General features: G+C 40.2%; 1 pseudogene; it reads right to left on the bottom strand.

Annotated features, from left to right (window-relative positions):
• Window positions 1-14,724: 14,724 nt before the first annotated feature.
• Window positions 14,725-15,218, bottom strand: LOC111139354 (annotated as a pseudogene).
• Window positions 15,219-16,457: the final 1,239 nt, after the last annotated feature.

Here is a 16,457-nt window from a genome sequence, read left to right as displayed (position 1 = left end):
GCAATATCTTATGAAAAAGACTAACTGCAGAGGCAAATCTAGAAAAAGCTTCAGGGTCAGCTCCTCCAAGTGAAACTTGAGCTGAAACCTGAAGCATCAGCAGGAGTTGGACAAAGATTTGGAGGTGGGATTGGAGGCAGACTTCGTGGTAGAGGGTCTTAAGGTTGGAGGGAGCGTGACGACATTCTAGGAACTGAGGTGGCCAGTGTGGCTGCAGAGAAATGAGCAATGGGCAGAGTGGTTCAAGATGAGAATGGACAGGTGGAGCAGGCTGGGTCATATAGATCTTTGTAGACCATGGAAAGGAGCCTGGATTTTATTCTAAGTACAATTAGAAGTCACTGTGGAGGGTTTTAACAGGGGAAGGGAGGGGGATATCAACCAATGCGTGGTTTAGACATCTCCAAACTATATATCATCAAATCCTAAATCAAGAAGTATGGGGTATTGCCTTAGAGTCAGCATGAACTGCCGCCAGGAGAGGCATCAATAGCGGTGCCAGTGGTTGGTGTGTAGGGAGTGGTCATCAGCCAAGCCTTGAAGGGAATGTATGAGGCTAAGCCTCTCTGAGCCAGAATGGCGCCAGTATGACTAACTAGCAGAAGAAAATTCTACAGGAAATGAACAGGGCTTGGAGACTATTTGGACCATGGAGAAGGATATGGAGCAGTCATTGCAATCTCCAAAGTCTGGAGCCATTGGACTTGGAAAAATGTTATGACCATTCAGGTAAATCGGGAAAAGTGGATGGGGAAGTGGATTGCTATAGAAAGTGGTCAGTTCCGTTTGAGAAATACTGCTTGTAAGCATAAGAGGAACAGAGGATACATGCCATGTTAATGACCTCAGAGCTTGAGCTGGAACTTGATTCAGGAATAATGGAAGAGAAGTGAAATCTGAGACTGAAGGCAACTCTGATGGAAGGGGAGAGGGGGGCACCTCAGTGTGGAAGGATGAGGTAGAGCCCTGGAAGGAGACAGCAAAAGAACAACCAGTGCAGTTGGGGGGAAAAAAAAAAAGCTCAGATCATCGTCACAGGGTCAAACACAGCCAAGTGAAGTTGCTATGAGTCAAGATGGTAGAAAGAGCACTGAACACATCCACCTTACAGAAATGTCCGGGGCGATAAGGACAGGATAATAAGGACAAAAACAAGCTTGCACCTAGAGTGACAACATTGGAGCAGAGTCCCAAATTGTTGGGTCTGGGGAGTCACTGAGAAGTGTGTGGAGTCATGTCCTTTATGCTTATGTTAGCCTAATATATCAGAAATTAATTTTTCTTTTACTTTTGCCAATTCTTGAGGAATCCATTATTTCCCAAATTCTACTTCCTGCTGCTTTAATTGGCCAGAATATCTTTCTTCAAACTCTCAGGTGTGCCCTTCTGCCTCACACACTGGAATTCAATAAACAAGTTTTGTCAGGGAAGAACCCCAAACTGCTAGAAAGTGGAGAGAAGGAACGAGGCTCCCAGAGCGGTTGCTAAAGAAGCAGACTGGTGTGTCACAATTGCCAGAAGTGGACACAATAGGACCCAACGGATTAGAGCAAGATACTTCTTTACTCACAGCAGCACAAACATTAGGAGCATCAGCATGGTAGCTTTAGCGCCCCTGAATCAAATTCCCATGGGGCACTGCGAACAGCCCAGGTGTCAGCTGCATGTGCAGTGGGTTATGCTACAGCTGAGGAACCTGGGGTTAAAGGTCATGCACCACGGTAGCAAGCACTAAACAAAGTAGCCCTGTGGTAGCCAGCTGTGGTCTCCTTGGCCTATTTTAACTGCCTACAAGACTAGTTGTAGAAACTGCTCAGGGTCAGAGTGTAGCTAAGCCGTAAGGGAAGTCACCATCAGCAGGAATGTGCAGGGACAGGGGCGCCTGGGTGGCTCAGTGCATTAAGCCTCTGCCTTTGGCTCAGGTCATGATCTCAGGGTTCTGAGATCGAGCCCCAAATTGGGCTCTCTGCTCAGCGGGGAGCCTGCTTCCTCCCTCCCCCACCTGCTGCTCTGCCTACTGATGATCTCTCTTCCTCTGTCAAATAAATAAATAAAATCTTTAAAAAAAAATAAAAAGAATGTGCAGGGACACTCGGCAGGCTGCTTTCTCCCAACAAATTGGAATTCACCATATCTGTTAAGCATTCATAAATCATATAGATTTTGGTTATCAAAAGTCTCTTTGCTCTTTATTCTTTCCAGAATTAAAACTTCTGATCTTAGAAATCTGTCCTCCTATAGCTATTTGCACTTCCCATCTCCCACCCCAGCACCCTCAAGTCCCAAACATCTTAGTCATTTTAGTTCCCTCCTCTGGAATTTTTCCACTTTTTTTTTTTTCCCAATCCTCTCTTTATTTCCTGTAGAATGATGACTGAACATGTGCCCAGAATTCCACACCTAGTTGCACCATGGCTTAGAGCAGGAGTCAGCCAACATTTCCTCTCGAGGGCCTGAGAATAAATATTTTAGGCTTTGCAGGTAATATGGTCTCTACCACAACTCTTCAAATCTGCCACTATACTGTGAAAGCAGACATAGACAATAATACATAAATGGGTGACTGTGGCTGTGTTCTAATAAGGCTTTATTTACAAAAACAGACTATGGGCCAGATTAGGTCCACAGGCCCTAGTTGGCTGACACTGGCTTAGAACAGTAATACGATGTTTTGTATTTGTTACAAGAAAAGAATTACAGATTGGTATGCCTGATAAACGGAAGCAAACATTCTTTCAAATACTAGCAACTGAATCCAGCAACATATAGGAAAGACTACACACCACCACCACGTGATCTATGCCAAGAATGCAAAGTTGGGTTAATATCCAAATTAATTAATATAATTATCTGTATTAATACAATAAAAGAGAGAAATTATAAGCATCTCAAACGATGTAGGCATTTGACAAAATTCAACATCGGTTCATAATAAAAATTCTCAACAAACCATGATTAGAAGGGAACTTCGTCAATCTAATAAAAGGCATTTATGTAAAATCTACAGCAAATATCATTCTTACTGGAAAAAAAGACTGAATGCTTTTCCTCTAAAGATCAGGATCAAGACAAAGATCAACTTCCACACCTTCTATTCAACACTGTATTAGACATCCTAGTCAGTGCAAAGCAAGAGAAGGAAATCAAAGGTATACATATTGAAAAGGAAGAAGTAAAACTGGTTTTATTAGCACATGGCATGTTGTATACATTTAAAAAAATTCAAAAGTATCTCCCAAAATGCTACTGGAACTAATAAGTACATTTAGAAAGATAACAGGGTCCAAAGACAATATAGGGATTGTGCTAAGTAAAATAAGTCAAGCGGAGAAAGACAATTATCATATGGTTTCACTCATATGTGGAACATAAGGAATAGCGTGGAAGACATTAGGAGAAGGGAGGAAAAACTGGGAAGAAATCGTAGAGCGAGACAAACTATGAGAGACTCTGGACTCCAGGAAACAAACAGAGGGTTACAGAAAGGAGGGGGATGGGGAGATGTGGTTACTGGGTGATGGGTATTAAGGAGGGCACATGTCGTGATGAGCACTGGATGTTATACACAACTAATGAATCGTTGAACACTACATCAAAAATTAATGATGGGGGCGCCTGGGTGGCTCAGTGGTTAAAGCCTCTGCCTTCGGCTCAGGTCATGATCCCAGGGTCCTGGGATCGAGCCCCACATCGGGCTCTCTGCTCAGCGGGGAGCCTGCTTCCCCCTCTCTCTGCCTGCCTCTCTGCCTACTTGTGATCTGTCTGTCAAATAAATAAAAATATTAAAAAAAATTAATGATGTACTTACTATATGTTGGCTAACTGAACTTAATTAATAAAAATTGCATTTCTATGTATTAGCTATGAAAAATTAGAAATTTAAAAAAAATAGTTTTCAAAATCATGGCATGCTTAGGAATAAACAACAAAATAGGAGCAAGATCTGTACACTGAAATTATTGTCAAAAGAAATTAAGCAAAACATATAAATTGAGAGATACACCATGTTCGTGGATTAGAAGGCTAAAATTGATTGATAGATTCAATACAATTGCAATCAAAATCCCAGCATGCTATTTTTGTGGAAATTGACAAATTGAACCTCTAATATATATGGAAATGGAAAAGACTCAGAAAAGCCAAAGCATTTTAAGAAATAAGCAAATAAAGAAAAAAGAACAAAGTTGAAGACAAACTACCTGGTTTCAAGACTTACTGTGAAGCTACATTAATCAAGGATAGGCATATAGATCAATGGATTTAGATAGAGTACAGAAATAAATCCATACATATATGTTGATCGATAATCAACCATACTGCCTTAGAAATTCAATTAGGGGGAAGAGTAGTCTTTTCTACAAGTGATGTTGGAGCTACTGAATATCCATATAGGTAAAGAATAAACAACCTTTAAAGGTAAATCAACTTTTATCTCACATTAGACACAAAAATTAAAGTGAATCATATCTACATGTAAAAGCTAAACTATAAATTTTCTAGTAGAAAACATAGGAAAAATTTGGATCTTGAATTAAGCAATGATTTCTTTTTTTTTTTTCTTTTAAAGATTTTGTTTATTTGACAGACAGAGATCACAAGTGGACAGAGAGGCAGGCAGAGAGAGAGAGGAGGAAACAGACTCCCTGCGGAGCAGAGAGCCCAATGTGGGACTCGATCCCAGGACCCTGAGATCATGACCTGAGCTGAAAGCAGAGGCTTAACCCACTGAGCCACCCAGTTGCCCCTGATTTCTTTTTTTTAAAAGATTTTATTTATTTATTTGACAGACAGAGATCACAAGTAGGCAGAGAGGCAGGCAGCGAGAGAGGGAAACAGGCTCCCTGCTGAGCAGAGAGCCTGATTCAGGGCTTGATCCCAGGTCCCTGAGATCATGACCCAAGCCGAAGGCAGAGACTTAACCCACTGAGCCACCCAGGCACTCCTAAGCAACGATTTCTTACATAGGATCCTTATATAGGATACATAGGAACCATGAAAAAATTGATAAAATGGACTTTATAAAAAAATTTAAAGTTTCTGCTCTTTGAAAGAGAAAAATAAAATGAAATGGCAAGCCTTAGACTGGGAGAAAATCTTACCAATACCTTTATCTGATATAGGACTTGTACCAAAAACACCCAAGAGGTCTTACAACCCAACAGGAAAATGAACACCCCCCCCCAAATGGTCAAAAAGCATGAATAGAAAGTCAAAAGAGAAGACATGAATAAGAATAGCTAATAAGTACATGGAAAGATGTGCAATATTATTCATCTTCATAAAAAGACAGAACTGCATGAGACACCATCCCACAACCCCTGCCATGGCCAAAATTAAAAGCCTGACCATCCCAAGTACTGGTGAGGAAGGAGAGCAAATGGAACATCCATGCATTGTTGGCAGGAATGTCAAACGGCACAACCACTTTGGAAAACTCTTTGGCAGTTTCTTATAAAATTAAACATTCACTAACTATATGACCCAGAAAACCTATGGCTAGGTATTTTCCCAAGAGAAATGAAAACTGCTGTAGACAAGAGACTTCTACACAAATATTCATTGTGCATCCATTCACAATAGCCAGTGGAGTATTGGTAAACCTGGTGAGTGGTGGGCGGGGGGCGGGGGGCGGGGAGAGTTCCCAATTAGTCAATTTCCTTGGTGTAAATACTCCCGCGGAGCTGATTTCAAGCTACCAACCACGGTCACTGAACATGGAGTTGAGAACAGGTGTGCACCATCAGCTCCCCCCACCCAAAGCCAGCATAAACCAGCTGCAGCACACAGCTGATTTTTAGCTCAAAATTGGAAACAACCCAAATGTTCATCAACAGGTGAGTGGGTAAACAAAGCGTGGTATATTCCATGTGACGAAATGCCATTGCGCAATTTAAAGGAGTAAACCACTAATGTTTGCTACAACATGGGTGGATCTCAAAGACATTATATTGCATAAAAGAAGTCAGACACCAAAGAGTACATACTGTACGGTTCCGTTTATATGAAATGCTAAAACTCGGGCCCAGAAAGAAGATCTATGGCTCTCTGAGTCTCTGATTGGGGTGTGGGGGGTATGTGATTTTGACGGTGATTACTCAGGTGAATGTATTTGTCAAAACTTACCCATCCGTATCCTTTAGTGGGCACAATTTATTGTATGTAAATCATACCTCAATAAAGTCCATTTTAAAAGAGCATTTTCTAGTTTTTGCCTACTAACTAGTAAGACCTCTCTCTAATTTGTGTCTGTGAATTTGATTTTTTGCTACCAAATAACTTAGTGTTATTTGCAAAAACAGACTCTTTCAAGACTTTGACAGAGAGAGGGCATGAGCAGGGGATAGCAGGAGGTATGGGGAGAAGCAGGCTCCCCACTGAGCAGGGAGCCCAACTTGGGGCTTGGTCCCAGGATCCCAGGATCATGACCTAGGCCGAAGGCAGATGCTTAACCATCTGAGCCACCCAGATGTCCATATTCATAGAAATAATAAACAAGGGTAGTTGTGGCACCTTGGAAAAGCTCATTAATACTTCTCTAACTAAAAAAATTACTCTTTCATCCTTACGCTTTCTGCACTGTCTCTAAGTTGTTTCCTCCCATTCTCCATACCCGGGCTGGTCTTTGCATGGCATGTGCAGAGTAGACATGACGTTCTCCATGTGCCACTGAGGAGATGGCAGTGTTCTCAGGCAATAATAACAACACTAACCTAAAATAAAATCTCCAAGATTTGGGTACCTTAGCAACACCCTAATTAGTTAAATGCCAGAAAGCTGGGCAAATAATTCATATAGCAAACACATGCCGTTTCCTATGTGTCAGGCACTGGTCTGTGAGCCTTATATTAAATTGCTCAACTTGACCCTCACAACAAGTGCCTAAAGTGGGTACTCCATCTGTATCCCCGTCTTACGAATGCGGAGGCTGCGACATACAGTGGCTGAGTATCTTGTCCAAGGTCATGCAGCTAGTCAGTGTGAGAACTGGGATTCGGTTACCTTTGCTCACCAGGAACTTTGTTCTTCAAAGTATAGAAGTTTTGTAATAAATACAAAAATAAGCCAGGTCTGCGACAAAGATACAGAGGAAGGAAGCATCATTCTTTTCATTGGAGTCATAAAAACCAAGAATTTGAACAGTACATCTATATAATACAACTCCAATTTGATTACTACACAGCACACACGGAAATGGATAGATAAAAATGCACTGTAGAGTCTTGGAAGATGAAAACCAAAATGATAATAAAGATTATCTCTGGGTGGCGAAATTATACATGATCTTTTTTTTTTTTTGTCTTCTGCATGCTTTTCTGTATTTTCCAAATGTTAAATATGCATTACATTTATAATTTGAAAAAAATCAACGTCTTTTCAACTATGTGTGGATTTTAAATATTTTAAATATTTCTGGGCATTCTATGTTATTGAAGAATTTCTGCAATAAGTCCAAAGTTCTCTTCCGACAAACAAGACATCACAGTAAAGAGCTGAGAATGTTCTAGTGATATGTAATGTGATACCTGTTTTATAGAAGAATTTCCTATACTATTTTATATTACTCATTGTGGTTTGGTCTTGTGAATTTTAACAAGCATGGCTTTTAAGCAAATGCTACGAACATTATGACAATCAACTTGTTTTGCCATACACTTTGGAAAAGAGATGGATTAATTGAAAATTTATATGCAATAGCATGGGAGTAATTATATGTACTAAGCCAAATTTACTTATGATAATAGACTCAATTGGAAAATTCTTTAATGTACAATTTTAATAAGGGCATTAAAGAAATTGGGAAATTTGAAGAACACCTAATCATTTCTGAATTATAATTGTAAATGAGTGCAGATGACCTAATCTGCTTACGTAAATGATAATTATTAATTTAGCAATTGTACAAATGAGCTCAAAACATGAACTACAATAATTACAATACAAACCAATAACTTCCCTGTCATTTGCACAAATGATTAAATTATATGGGGATTGTTTTCTCCATATTTTAAAAGCTAATGTAAATTTAAGAACCCAGGGAAATTATTAGTGTAATTAAAACTAGTAGGTATACACAAATATGGAAAACAAACAGCTGGATTTGTAAAGCTTGAAGAATGAACATTTCATTCTACTTTAAATCCTAATACCATGCATCTTTCACTGTAACTGTAACGAATAAGGAATCACTGGAAAAACAGTATCCCTTCCTGTAGGTTACCATCTATGGTGCTAGTATTTAAAAGCATTTTGTGCTTAAGGCTTTTCCCAAGAATGATGTCTTCTCATTGCTGTCTCTGCACACATAAGTTTGCACTTTGAAAATAATGCTGTGGGTTGTCAGTTAACTAAGGGCGTTAAGAGAAAATCCAAGGTAATTTTCTTTCTTTTTTTTTAAAATATTTTATTTATTTATTGGACAGCGAGAGATCACAAGTAGGCAGAGAGGCAGAGAGAGAGAGGAGGAAGCAGGCTCCCCCCCCCACCCCGATGTGGGGCTCGATCCCAGGACCCTGGGATCATGACCTGAGCCGAAGGCAGAGGCTTTAACCCTCTGAGCCACCCAGGCGCCCCCAAGGTAATTTTCAAAGCGTCTTTAAGTGGCAAATACGTTTTATTATGTTGCGACGCACGTGGAGAGAGTTTGTGCAGGAAAAAAATGAGGGGTGGATATGAGAAACTTGCAGCATTCAGGTCCATTTCTTGTGGGGAGCGGTGGTGCCCAGAAAGGAGGCCAGTCGAGAACTGGAAAGAGAGGAGCCCCCCCACCCCCAGCTCAGGGTCTGCATCTTCCTCGTGCACTGCGGCGTCCCTGTGCGGACCCAGCCCCAGCTTCCTTCTGAAAAACACCCCAGTCCAGCCACGGGTGGATGCGCGGTGAAGGGCTCCGGACTGCAAGTGACGCAGCTGCAGGGAGCCTAAGACTGACACGGCCTTCCCAGGAGAGTGTCTGGGCATCACAGGCGCAGGTGTGACCGCTGCGCAGCCAGACGAGGACTACTGGCCGCCTGCAGAGGGGGAGGGAAAGGCCAGGGCCCCGCCTTAAGACCAGGATGCTTGGCCTGCGCCCTCCGTGACCAAGGCAGGCGCCCACAGCCCCTCTTCTTCCTGCTGCAGCAAGCCCACGAGTCACTGCTGATCGTGGCGCAGAGATGCTCATTATCATCATTGTTATATATGACTCGAGGTGCAGCAGAGACAACTGTTCCGTTGATAGTCTCGTGGAAACTGAAACAATCTAGGACTGTATTTGTTTTCATTCTGAGATGCGTGGCAACTCCGGAAAAAGGGCATAAAACATAGTGAAACTTGACAACGACGTTGCTTCTTTGACTTTCATATGCATAGCAATCAGGGGGAGATCTGTTAAAATGCAAGTCTGGGGTACAGCCTGACATTCTGCATTTCCAGTGCTTCTGCTAGCAAAGATCGAAACAATAAATATAAGGGAAAATCTCACATCATCACCACCCTCACCAAGGAACAGAATATCGCAGCCCCCCCCCACCCTGTGCTAGAACCCCATCAATCCACTCCCAGTTCCTGTCAAAGCTAACCATTCTGATCACTGGAGTAATCACTACCTTGCTTTTCTCCATACTTTGAGCCTACATGTGTGTCCTGAAACAGCACGGTTTGTGCTTGCCTATGTTTGAAATCTATACAAAAAAAAAAAACAAAAAAAAAAACCAAAAAAAACAAACATGCGTGCTCCTTCGTAACTTCCGGTGTGTCAGTAATATGCTTGCGAAGTTCATCCATGTTGATAAGTGGGGCTTCTACTCATTCATTTGCACCATTGTATGTTATTCTATGACATGATTATAGACCACTTTTACCATTTTAAAAAATTTTGATTTTTCATGGAGGTAAAACTGACATAAAACATTGTACTAGCTGCAGGTTGACAACATTATGATTCAGTATTTGAATATATTGCAAAATGACCACCACGATAAGTTTCGTTAATATCCGTCACCATACGTATTACAGAACTTTTTTCTTATGGTGAGCACTCTTAAGATCTACTCTCTGAGCAGCCTTCAGATACACAATGAAGTATTATTAACTAGAGTTGGCACACCATACATTACATCTCCAGAACTTGTTAATTTTTTATGGTAAAAAATAGGTATCATGTAAAACGTGCCATTCTAACCAAATATAAGTATACAACTCAGTGGCATTGGTTACATCCACAATGTTGTACAACCATCAGCACTGTCAATTTCCCACACTCTCACAAATCCCAAACAGAAGCTCTGTAACCAGAAAGCAATAGCTCCCCATTCTCCCCTTCCTTCAGCCACTGGTAATAATCTGTCTAGGATCTCTATGAATTTACTTCATCTAGACATTTCATATAAGTGGAATCATAGAGTATTTATGCTTTTGTATTGGCTTATTTCAATGAGCATGTGTTCAAGTTTCGTCCATATTGTAGCAGGTATCACAACTTCCTTTCTTTTTATGGGTGAATAATAGTCCATTGTATATACCACGTTTTTTTTTTTTTAATCAGTTCTTCTGTTGATGGACACTTGGGTCCTTCCTCACTCTTGGCTACTGTGAATAGTGCTTCAGTGAATAATGGTATACAAGTCCCTATTTGAGTCCCTGTTTTCAATTCTTTTCAATTGGATTCCATACCTAGGAGTAGAATGGCTAGGTCACGTGGTAATTCTGTGTTTAGCTTTTTTTTTTTTTTTTAATTTTTTTTTTTATTTGACAGAGAGAGAGAGATCACAAGCAGGCAGAGAGGCAGGCAGAGAGGCAGGCAGAGAGAGAGGGGAGGAAGCAGGCTCCCCGCGGAGCAGAGAGCCCGACGCAGGGCTCGATCCCATGACCCTGGGATCATGACCTGAGCCGAAGGCAGAGGCTTTAACCCACTGAGCCACCCAGGCGCCCCTGTGTTTAGCTTTTTAAACAGCCAAAATGTTTTCTACGTTGACTGCTCCATTTTACATTTCTACCACCAATGTACGAGGGTTCCAAGTTCTCCATATCCTTGCCAGCACTTCTTTCTTGTTATAGGTGTGGCATAGTATTTCATTGAGGTTTTTATTTGCATTTCTCTGGTGACTAATGATATTGCACATGTTTTCATGTGCTAATTGGTCATTTATAGATCTTCTTTGGAAAAATTCCTATTCGTGTCCTTTGCCCATTTTTTATTTTGGTTGTCTGTCTTTTGGGTTGTCTAGGGAGTTCTTTACATATTCTCCTTTTCCAGCTTTATTGAGGTATAATTGAGAAGTAGGAATTGGATACATTTAAGGTACACAAGTTGATGTTTGGTATACATTGTGAAAAAAATGAAAATGGAAATACCCTGTGATCTTTATATATTCTTGATGCTAGATGCTTACCAGATCTATGATTTGAAAATATTTTCTCCCATTCTATAGGTTGTCCTTTCACTTTCCTAACAATGTCCTTTAATGCACCGTTTTTAATTATGATGAAGTCCAATTTATCTATTTTAGTTGTTGTTGTGCTCATGCTTTGGTATTATACCTACGAATCCACTGCCAAATCCAAGGTTAGGAATATTTACCCCTATGTTTTTTTCTACTAGTTTATCTCTTTAGGTCATTGATTCATTTTGAGTTAATTTTGTATAGGGCATTAGGTAGGGGTCAAAATTCATTCTTTTGCTTGTGGAAATCCAGTTGTCCCTGAACCCTTTGTGGAAGAGGTTGCCTTTTCCCCCACTGAATAAACTTGGCATACTTATTGAAAAGCTATTGGCCATAGACGGATGGGTTTATTCTGAACTCTCAATTCCACTGCATTGGTCATATCTTTATCCTTAAGTCAGTACTATGATTCTTTAAAGAAAAAAAAAAAGTTGTATTTATTTATTTGCGGAGGAGGGGCAGAGGGAGAGGATCTTCAAGCAAACTCCCTGCTGAGCACAGAGACCGATCTCATGACCCTGAGACTGTGAACTGAGCCAAAGCCAAGAGTCTGATGCTTAACCGACTGTGCCACCCAGGCTCCCTGATTTTTTTTTCTTTTTTCTTTTTCCTTTTTTAAAATTCCGTTGGCTTTGCAGCAAGTTTCACAACAGGAAGTGTGAGACCTCCAACTTTGTTCTTCTTCTACAAGATTATTTTGGCTATTTGGATCCCCTTGTAATTCCAGATGAATTTAAAGGTGGGCTTTTCTGTTTCTGAAAAAAAAATATGCTATTGGAATTTCAGCAGGAATTACATTGAATCTGTAGACCACGCTGGATAGTATTAACATCTTAACAATATTAAGTGTTCCTGTCCATGAACATCAAATATCTTTCCATTTAGTTTTTTTTTTTTTCAATTCCTTTCAACAGTGTTATAGTTTTCAGTGTACAAGTATTTCACCTCCTTAGGTAGATTTGGGTTTAGTTTACGCTTTATGTCTTTTCAAGATGCTTTTCCTGATTCCAGTCTTTTAAAATCTATTGGAACTTGTTTTGTGGCCTAGCCTGAATAATACTCCATGTGCACTTGAGAAGAATGTTCATTCTGTCATTGTTGGGTGGGTTGTTCTTTCTGTGTATGATAGGTCTCATTGGCTTATAATTTTGTTCAACACCTCTATCTCATTTCCTACTCCACATTTGTTTATCCATCCCACAGCTGCTGGGCAATTACATTAGTTAGTTTCTTGTTACTACAAACAAAATATTAGAAAAGTATCTACTTGTGTACAAGTTTCTCATAATACATATATAGGAGTGAAATTGCTACATGTAGGTTATACACAGGCTCAACCTCACTAGCCAGGGCCTACTTCCCAACATGGCCGTACCAATTTACACTCCCAGCGCAGTGTCTAAGAGTTTCTGGTACTCCATAACTTGACTATGGTTAGTATCATCAAAGTTTTTAGTTTTTTCAATCTGATAGGTGTGTTATGGTGTCTTGGTGGGGTTTTAATTTTTATTTTTCTGACTACAATGAATGAAATTTGCTACTTTGTCCTTTTTTTTCTCTCTTTTAGTTTCTCTCCAATTTCAACTCTCTCCCTCCACTCATGCCATGATCCTTCCCTTCCCATATATTTCCAAGAGTCAATACAGTGGTTAAAAGTGCATGTTTGGAACCAGAGTGGGGTTCTAGTCCTGCACTATCACTTTCTAACTGCGTAACATCGGTAAGTTACTTAACAGAATGTGGACTAACTCCTTAATAGTTTCTAATGATTATTATATAGCTTAACTTTAGAATCAGACAAATCAGCATTCAAATTCCAGCTTTGTTCCCAACATTTTATTTAACATTTTTTTAACTTTTTTATTTTGAAAAATTGTAGATTCACAGGAAGTTGCAAAAAATATACAGGAAGGTCTTGGGTACCCTCCATCCAGTTCCCCTCAAGGATTTGATCTCATCTAATTATAGCACAATATCAAAACCAGAAGTTTGACATTGTACAATGTATGCGTAGGTCATTTTCTGACATGTGTAGATTCATATAACCACCACTGTGATCAAGGTATTATTCTATTCCCTTACCACAGGGATCTCCTTATAACCTCATAATCTCCCTTTATAACCACACACATGACACTCTTCCCACCATGCGTAGCCTCTGGCAAACTAAGCCAAAGCCAAGAGTCTGTCCCTCATCTCTATAATTTTATTATTTCAAGAATGTTATATGAACTGAATGGCCCAGTATGCTCCCTTTTGAGACTGACTTCTTTCACTCAGCGTAATTCCCTAGAAATATATCCAAGTTGTTGCTTTTACCAACAGTTCATCCCTTTTTATTGCCAAGTAGTATTCCATGCAATGAATGTACCACCGTTTGTTTAACTAGATATCCATTGAAGAATATCCTGGCTACCTCCAGTCTGAGGCTGTTATAAATAAAGCTGCTCTGAACTTTTGTCTAGAGGTTTTGTGTGAACCTAAGTTTTCATTAGGAATAAATGCCTTCCAGTACAGTATCTGTTAGCTTTGAAAGGAACAGCCAAACTATTATCCACGGTGGCTGTACCACCTTACATACCCAACAATAATGGATGAGGGATCCAGTTTCTCTACATCCTCATCAGCATTTGGTGTCCCCACTATGTTTATTGTAACTGATCTGATTTGCGTGTCATGATATCTTATTGTGGTTTTAATTTCCCAAGTTGCTTATGATGTTGAACATCTTTGCATGGGCTTCTTTGCCATCTGCATATCTTCTTCAGTGAGGTGTCTATTCAGGTCTTTGGCCCATTTTTTAAAGATTTTATTTTTATTTATTTGAGAGAGAGCGAGAGAGAGAGAGAGAGCACAAGTTGGGGGCTGCAGCAGAGGGAGAGGGAGAAGCAGGCTCCCCACTGAGCAGAGAGCCCGATGTAGGGCTCCATCCCAGGACCCTGAGACCATGACCTGAGCCAGAGGCAGATGATCTTTAGGTCATTTTTGATGGGGTTGTTTTCTTATTGTTGAGTTTTAAGAATTCTTTGTATATTCTAGATACTAGTCATTTGTCAATATGAAGCTTGCAGATATGTTCTCCTACCCCATAGCTTGTCTTTTGTCTTAATAGAGTATTTTACATAGCAAAGGTTTTTTTTATTCTTATGAGATCAAAAATAACAATTTTTCCTTTTGCAGAACACCCTTTCGGTGTCAAGAGTGAAAATTCTTCACTAAGCCCTAGGTCCTCATGATTTTCTCTTATTTTTTTTTTAACTTTTTTAGTTTTACATTTTTTTTTAATGATGAAAAAACTGTATTTAGGTTTAACCAGCTGGACTCAGTTTAGACGATCCCAATTTTGTTGGCAACATCCAAAGCATCATAGTCAGGGGTCAGTCGAACATATGCCTTCTTCTCTCCATCAGGCCTGATCAAGGTGTTGACCTTGGCCACATCAATGTCCTAGAGCTTCTTCACAGCCTGTTTGGTCTGGTGCTTGTTGGCCTTGACATCCACAATGAACACAAGCATGTTGTTTTCTTCTATTTTCTTCATGGCTGATGCAGTAGTTTGGGGGAACTTGATGATGGCATACTGATCAAACTTGTTTCTCCTGGGGGCTCTCTTTCAAGGGTATATGGGCTGCCTTCAGAGACGCAGAGTCTTGGGTCCTCGGAACGTAGGTGATGTGTGGATCTTCTTTTTTTTTTTTGTGACTGTGGATGCCTTTAGCACCGCTTTCTTGACCTTCAAAGCCTTTGCTCCAGTTTTGGGAGGGGCAGGAGCTTCCTTCTTAGCTTTCAGCACCATCTTCATAAAAGGGTAGTTTTACATTAAGTCTATAAACCATTTCAAATTGATAGTCAGATATACCAGATGGGTTGTTGTTCCTCTTTTTGCCTATGGGTATCCAATTGCTTCAACACCATTTGTTGAAAAAGCTATTCCAACTTCACTGACTTGCTTCTGTACCTTTGTCAAAAATAAGTAGAGCAAATTTGTGTGGGCCTATAGCTGGGTAAGCTATTCTGTCCCAATAATCTATTTATCTATCTTGGCACTGAATCTTGATTTCTGTAGCTATATAGAAAACCTCAATATTGAGTAGATAAGTCTCCCACTTTTTTATTTTTCAAAATTGTGTTAGCCATTCTAGTTTGCTTGAGTTTCCATATTAATTTTATTTTTATTTTTTCCAGATTTATTGAGATATAATTGACATATTGTATAAGTTTAAGGTGTAAAATCTGTTGATTTGATACACTTATATGTTGCAAAATGATTACCACCATAGTGTTAGGTAATGCTTCCATCACATCACATAATTACCATTTCTTTCTTGTGGTGAGAACGGTTTAAGATCTACTCTATTATTGGGGCACCTGGGTAGCTCAGTCGGTTAAGCATCTGACTCTTGGTTTCCACTGGGGCCATGATCTTGAGGTCATGGGAAGGAGCCCCATGTTGGACTCCAGCTCAGTGGGGGTCTGCTTGAGATTCTCTCTCTCTCCCTCTTCCTCTGCCCCTCCCCCTATACACTCTCTCTCTCACTCTCTCTAAAATAAATAAATAAATCTTTAAAAATTCTAGTCTACTAGCAACTTTCAAGTATATAATAGAGTTTTACTAATTAAATCACCATGCTGTGCATTAGATCCCCAGAACTTATTCATCTCATAGCTAAACGTTGGTATTGTTTGACCAACATTTTCTACCTCCCCCACCCCCGTTCAGGCCCTGGTAATCCCCATCCTCCTATCTGTTTCTATGAGTTTGGCTTTTTTTTTTTTTTTTAAATGGAGGAATTTTTTTTTTAAAGATTTTATTTATTTATTTGACAGACAGAGATCACAAGTAGGCAGAGAGGCAGGCAGAGAGAGAGGAAGGGAAGCAGGCTCCCTGCTGAGCAGAGAGCCCTATGCGGGGCTCGATCCCAGGACCCTGGGATCATGACCTGAGCGGCTTAACCCACTGAGCCACCCAGGTGCCCCGAGTTTGGCTTTTTAAAGGGAGATCATGCAACATTTGTCTTTCTCTGCCTGAATGACGTCATTT

This window comes from Enhydra lutris, unplaced genomic scaffold, assembly GCF_002288905.1.
Source record: "Enhydra lutris kenyoni isolate GAN:26980312 unplaced genomic scaffold, ASM228890v2 scaffoldscaffold101, whole genome shotgun sequence".
Lineage (NCBI taxonomy): Eukaryota > Metazoa > Chordata > Mammalia > Carnivora > Mustelidae > Enhydra > Enhydra lutris.
Note: the sequence above shows the minus strand (reverse complement) of the source record. Positions and strands in the feature narration are given on the sequence as shown.